This window comes from Brassica oleracea, chromosome C8 (assembly GCF_000695525.1).
Source record: "Brassica oleracea var. oleracea cultivar TO1000 chromosome C8, BOL, whole genome shotgun sequence".
NCBI lineage: Eukaryota > Viridiplantae > Streptophyta > Magnoliopsida > Brassicales > Brassicaceae > Brassica > Brassica oleracea.
In genome coordinates, this window is record NC_027755.1 from 21020350 (window position 1) to 21027133 (window position 6784).

At 34.7% G+C, this 6784-nt stretch overlaps 1 long non-coding RNA gene across 1 annotated transcript; it reads right to left on the minus strand.

Moving 5' to 3' along the window:
* Positions 1–5154: 5154 nt before the first annotated feature.
* Positions 5155–5996, minus strand: LOC106311003. The gene is made up of 2 exons (XR_001263904.1): positions 5862–5996; positions 5155–5457 (listed from the first exon to the last, which is right to left on the minus strand). It is a non-coding gene; the product is annotated as an uncharacterized LOC106311003 (long non-coding RNA).
* Positions 5997–6784: the final 788 nt, after the last annotated feature.

The following is a 6784-nucleotide window of genomic DNA, read 5'->3' on the forward strand; positions in this document are numbered from 1 at the left end:
TTCCTCGGAATTTCCTCGGAATATTCCGACGGATTAATGTTTCCTCGGAATTCCGTCGGTATATTCCGAGAAAATTCCGAGGAAACCCAAAATTTGGGCTTCCTCGGAATTTCCTCGGAAATTCCGAGGAAAATTCTGAGAATTTCATTTTCCGTCGGAATGTCCGTCAGAATACCGCTGTTTTCTTGTAGTGAATGTTTAAAGTGTATATTCCAAATTGACAGTGGAAGTCATTTCATCATAGTTAGAAACATGTCTGATCTTGGTTGATTAAGATTTAGCTCAACAAACTGTTAAATTTTTGTCTGATCTGGATGCTGTAGTCAGCTAGTGTGAATATGAGCTTTAACATCAGGGGCGGAGGCAGCTGCACGAGATGGGGTCACCTGACCCAACTAGATTTCTGTCAAAAAAAATTTTACTTCCAATTTCAGAAATGATTTATGGTAAAATAGAGTGTAATTAGTATACTGACCCTTATGATATTTTCGAGAACGTGACTTGACTCCATGATTGTTTCCAAAAACTCTATTAACATGTTTTTACTTTGGTCAAAGCCAAGATATACTTGTAATTGTCTAAACATTATTTTCATTTCTTCATCCTAATTGTTTCCTATTGTTTTTACAGCTGTCAAAAAATAATTGATACTATAACTTTTATTGTACACATAATTTTTTCCCTTTCATTCTTTCTTAGTTTGTTTTTTTTTAATTATTTAGATTAAAAGTTGTTTTAAATTATTACTTATTTAAAAAATTCAGACTACTAACAATTTTATAAGCTAATATGTGGACATATGTATATCACTTTAACATGTTTAATATTTATATTATTTTAGTTATTTTAGTAGATTTAAATAAATACTAATATTTAATTAATATTAATTAGTATTTTTTTACAAATAAAATTGATCCCAGTCAAAACTTTGACCGGAGCCACTGTTTAACATTATAATTGAGTTTCCGCTAGTGTGAATGAAAGGATGCAGTGAGCTGAAGTCCGTGAACGAGACATTTGATATTTGTAGTCTTTATGTCTCGTAGTTATTAACCGTTCAGGATCAAACCGATACGAACTCGATAAGGAATGAACTCGATAAATGCTTTATTTATTATTAGTACTTGTTAAAACGAATGGTTGGTGATTATGGATTACTAGTTTCCTGACCGTGTTACGCGCGGATTACATCTTTACGATTAAAATTTTATTTTAATTATTTTGTAACATGATATGTTTGAATTTGTTTTAGAAATATATATTTTAGTATTTTTATTTTGTGATTAATTTAATTATATATATTACAGAAATAAATTAATTTGGAATAGTTTGTTGCATAAATTTTAGTAAACTTTTATGTAGGCCATCTTTTTAATTTTTGAATTCTTCTTATGAAAATGGTTATGAATAATGTATTCAAAATATTTTCTTCAATATTTATGTAGTACTTTAAATAAAAGCAAACATATAATCTGATGATAAAACAAAAAATTAAAAGGATACTTGAGATAAAAAAAAATATGAATGAAAAAAATACAGAGAATGGTAAGTAACAAACAAAGAGGCAGAATCACAAAGAATCATTTATCACACACCAATGATAAAATCAATTATATGAGGCTGTGAGATATATCGTTTGGCTAGACTACAGATAATAAAAATATAGACTTGATCTGTACGCAATAATCTCAATTGTTTTGGTACTGAAAAGAGGTCAAAAGATTTTCGAAGAGGCTTAGATGGATTCAACCTCATCTTTTGTTGTTTTTTCCCAATGCCTCAAATAATCTTTTAACTGTTTTATTCTTTCATGGATCAAATAAAACCAAACCAAGAGATATATATGTTTTTTTTAATTCAGTACTTTTGTATGCTTTAATGATGTCAGTGATGATGAACATAAAATGTTATTTCACATATAGATAATTATTTTAATTTTATATTTTATCAAAAAAAGAGAAAATTTATTGTTGGCTAATAAGCGATGTTTGTCGGTGCTTCGTAACAAATTTATCAATATTATTATTCTTAAGTTACAATAAAATAAGATTCTCATCGTAGTACATCACTTCTTTTCTGCTTTTTTAATATTTTTGGGTGTAACATACAATAGCTTTGGAGTTTGGAGGACCATATCACAAATTATTTTATCATGTTTATTTTTCCCAGCCAAAATGATTTCAACTTTACGCAACCCTTTGACCATCATCCAACAAATCTAGCTCTTTTCATGATCTCTTCTCCGCTATGTTAGACATGCTGTAAAGAACAAACCCGATACTTGAATGCACAAATTCCTTCTTCGCACGTGCACATGAACATACTTCTACTTTTATTTTCACGCACAAGAGAACGCTAATCTTGTCCGAGTCTCTTCGAACCCCTTACCAAAAATCCAATTTTGTCGGTTACCCTTATTCATGCCAGAATATTATGCCTCACAAAACATGTAACTTCCCATTATTTCTTCTTAAGACCTCTCCCTCTAGATAAAATTGAATTCCCAAAATCCTAAGGTCCTACCATTAGCTTTTGATTTAAGAGAAAAGCTTACAAAACTAACATCTCTCTTACCTCAAATAGTTCACTTTCCTCTTACGAAAATCTAAGTTTCCTTTTACATAAGATAGATTTGAAGTAACCAAACCTTGTAGTTTGGTAATGTTGGGATGATTAAGTCCCAAGTATCACAATATGTCTTACGATGGACCAAACATTATCTGGTTCAAAATTGTCGAACCTAGCCTTCTTGGAAGCCACTATTCTTCATGTTTTAGGCTCTGTGCACCAAACACGCTACTATACATCCCTTGTCCGATCTGCTAAATCAGCAGAAAGAATAACATAGCAAATCATATCCTCGGAATTGAAAAAGAATCAGACCGACAACAGTTGAATGTGTGCATAACGAAACACATATTTTATGAAAGAAAAACGTAAAGTAACAAAATATTAGCTGAGAATAGCAAAATACTACCCTTGTTCGAGTTGCTAGACGCTTGCACCTACTTCTCCTGTGTTTGAGAGAATCATTTTTTTTTTGGAGCGAAGTTGAGAGAATCATAACAAAAAAAAAGAAGGAAAAACTCAGATTAGATCAATCAAGTCTTAAAATTGTATGTATCCACACAAAATTAAAAGTCTTACGGCAGTATGTGCTTTCTTCTCGACCAGTTTCTTGTTGTTGCCGGAGAAGCAAATAAAGATAAATCAAACAAAGGTCCATGGAGATGAAAATATCAGAGAGAATTTTAGTTTGACACTATGAATGTCATAACCTTTATTAAGCTTTTCAAAAGTGTTTGATCCAAACTGGAACCAACCATGGATAGCCTCACCGGCGACTTTGGTCAGCCACATAAGCCAGCCGGTGCCGACCTGCTGTGGGAAAAGCTTGGCTAGTGTCAAACTTTTAAGCATCTAATCCTATGAGAAGTCAGAGAAGCGATTTGTAAATTACCTCAACCGAAGGAACAATGGTTCAACAGAGATCATAAGCCATGGAGATTTGGCGTCTTGGAAGTAACGACGGGTTGTGAGGATTCTATCTGACTTGAACCTAGCCACTATTATATAGCGAGGATGGGGAGGGTAAGGGAAGGTAAAGAGGTGTCGATCTGATGGTGTTAGTAAATTGAAGAAGCAGTAAATAATTTGTAACCGGTGAAAATTAATTCATCAAGAGGAAGAGGAAGCAAAAGAAGACGACGAAAAAGAGATTGTATCAGTGACATGGCAGTTTAATTGGCTCTGAATATTTCTGCTGATGTGGCTTGTCTAAAATTGCTTCAATTTAGTTCATTTTATATAGTAGAGATATATAATCGTTTTGGTTTTTGGAAAAATATATAGTCGCCTTTAATAATGGTTTTGAGAAGTTTGCTCTACAAGCAATGGAGGAAGGAAATATTCCAAAATAATTTAAGAACAGAGTACTCTGTTTTGATAGAAACATACGATATGTAATCAAAGCAAAACTAGCAAGTAGCACTTAAGTTTCAAGTTTCAAAAGAGAGCATGATGAAGTTCAAATTATGTCTCCTCCTAACCAAGTTCCTCCGATGTCAAACACAACCAAAAAAAAAAAAGAAGAACTGGTTCCATAATTGCATGCATGATAAAGACAAAAGCAAACACCTCTTCTCCTCTCATTCTTCTTCTTCAGGAGTGGTGGGCGGGAAACAAAAAGCATCTTCGCTTCTCTTGGAACGGACTACCGTCTCCAGTTCAGACGTCACTGCAAAGGTTGCTTGGACGATGGCGGGAGACAGAGCTTTTAGCAAGGTCCCTTTCCCGGCCAAGGTAACGAAGCATGTAACAATGCTAGAGTATTGTAGCGATGATGTTCCAAAAGAATGACAACAATCGTTAAAATGCATATACCTTACACGTGGGAGATGTGGAAAGTTGGGTCCGTAAAGTGTGTTGTTGAACCAATTTCCATTGATTATTATACCCTAAACCAAAAACTAAAACAGTTTGAAAAAGGAGTGCCATATGTTGTAATATACCACAGTAGAATAAGGTTAATTGATAAGAATGATTTTGTATTAGTAATATTGATGTGTTCAGAGATCACTATTGGTAACGAGAGGAATATGGACGCAAAAAAGTGAAATGGCAATGTTATCTGATAACAATTTTACGGTCAAATTGTCAAATAATGCACTATTTTGGCTCAGAATGGTAAAAGCGGATTGAGCGGTGCGGGACAAGCGGTTTGACTGCGGTATGGTTCTGACAGTTGTAAAAACGTATACATATATGGTATATGTAGAGATTTTTGTTAATGTTAACTGCGGTGCGGTGCGGGACGGATGTTATCATTCGGAGCCTTTGTCATGTTTTGTATAAATGCAGTGTTCACCAATTATTAAATGACACGTAAAACAAACAAGGAGATTTCTTTCCTTTATTCTATCATCACGTGCTCGTCGCCTTTATTATGGTTTTTTCTATACCGTTTCTGTACCTTTTTGCAATTCTTTTCCAATCGTTTTATTGCTTAGCCTACCATGTCTATACATGTGTCAGGTGATCAGCCGCTCGGCTCAAAGTCGGTTTTGTCCTTTTTTCTTCTCGAGTCTATATTGTAATCATGTAACAATGATCTCTATTTTTCATGTAACAATATAGTGTAGTTAATACTAGGAATAAAGCTAAAGAAACACTATATAATAATGTGTAGTCTAAAACTCATATAGATGTCAATATTATTACAAGACAAGAGGATCACCAAAGCGATCCCTGCTCAGCATAGGATTTCCCATCTTCCGTGGGAACAGCTAGCAAATGGCGCAGATAAGACTTGTTACCAACGAGCATCACCACAATGTTAGGGTCTGTGTGGTTCTTGAGGCTCCTTAAACCACCGGTCTACGTTCTCAATAGTTGCACGGCGGGTAGTATCATATACTAACGGCTCCACGGTAGTATGCACTGGTGATGGCACAGTACCTGTGACCAGAATCAAACCCGAGTCTTTACATGATGCCGTGAATCAGCAATAAATCGAGCAAATGTGATAATAAAACTATAGGCTTCCTATAATCATTTGTCATGGAAGAATATTCTTATAGGCTTTTTAACTTTTACTATACCAGTCCCAAAGGAACTATAGCCTCTGCTGAACACACATTCACTACTCAAAAACTAAACCTTTAATTAGTCAAGATCATTCATAACACACATATCCCTAAAAATAATTCAATACCCAATTACTAAATAAAGATACACGTATAAGGCCGATAGGTTCAATTCCAATGTAGCCTCGTGACCTAGATCTGAGTAACGGAGTTAGTAACCTTCGAGACACTATTAAAAAACCGAAGAACGAGACGAGGAAGACGAGAAAACGTAACCTTTCTTGACCAGCGGTGTCCCAAATCTGAGCCTTGATAACCTTTTCATCGACTTTCAAGGTCTGAGTGGCGAACTCGACGCCAATGGTGGATAGAGAGAGATGAGTGTGAAGGTGTAAACTGAGATTTGAAATAAACTCGCCAAAATGGTGTAAAAGTTTACGTGACTGTTGGTGATAGTCTTTGATTATTAAATGAGATCTGGACCGTTGATCTGTTGAGCGCGTAGGTGACTGCAGGAATTTCGATAACATCTTGACGGATTTACCCTCGACAATTAATGCCATGTGGAGGACGACGATCTTGTCTCAACTGACGTTTTTGTGACAACAGGTAATAAAACAATAGTACTGTCAAATACTGTATGCACTTTGAATTACTCAAGTCTTCTTCTAGTCTGTTTTTGTATAATGATTCTCAAAGCAGTTTTTGTTCATGTACATTCGTGTGTTGTAACAGGTAGACCATTTTTTAAATTGCTGAAATGTACTTTTTTAGTAATAATAAAATAATTATGTTTGCATCATAGAAATAGCCTCCTTACAAAACGTGAACAGTAAGAAAAGTAATAAAAGCAAGCATTGGAACAAGAATGCAAAGTGTCTCTTACTGATTTCATTTTATTCCAAAATCTAGATGAGCAGGAAATGATTAGAAAGATACCTTCTTTTATATATAAGAGAAGTTATGTTGTATTCTCCGCTTCATTAAACATAAAATCAACAGCTGCATCTTCCCTCCCATAAAGGATAATAGACGGCGGCGATCATCGAACTCGCGGCCTTTCGCTTACGAAGCGAACGCAACACCACTATGCTACGGAGGCTTTTGACACTTGCGTATGTGTTTGTGTTTACGCTTTTGATCAAGATAATATGGTTCATATGTCTAACATGTGAGGAAATCATTAGATATTAGGCTAT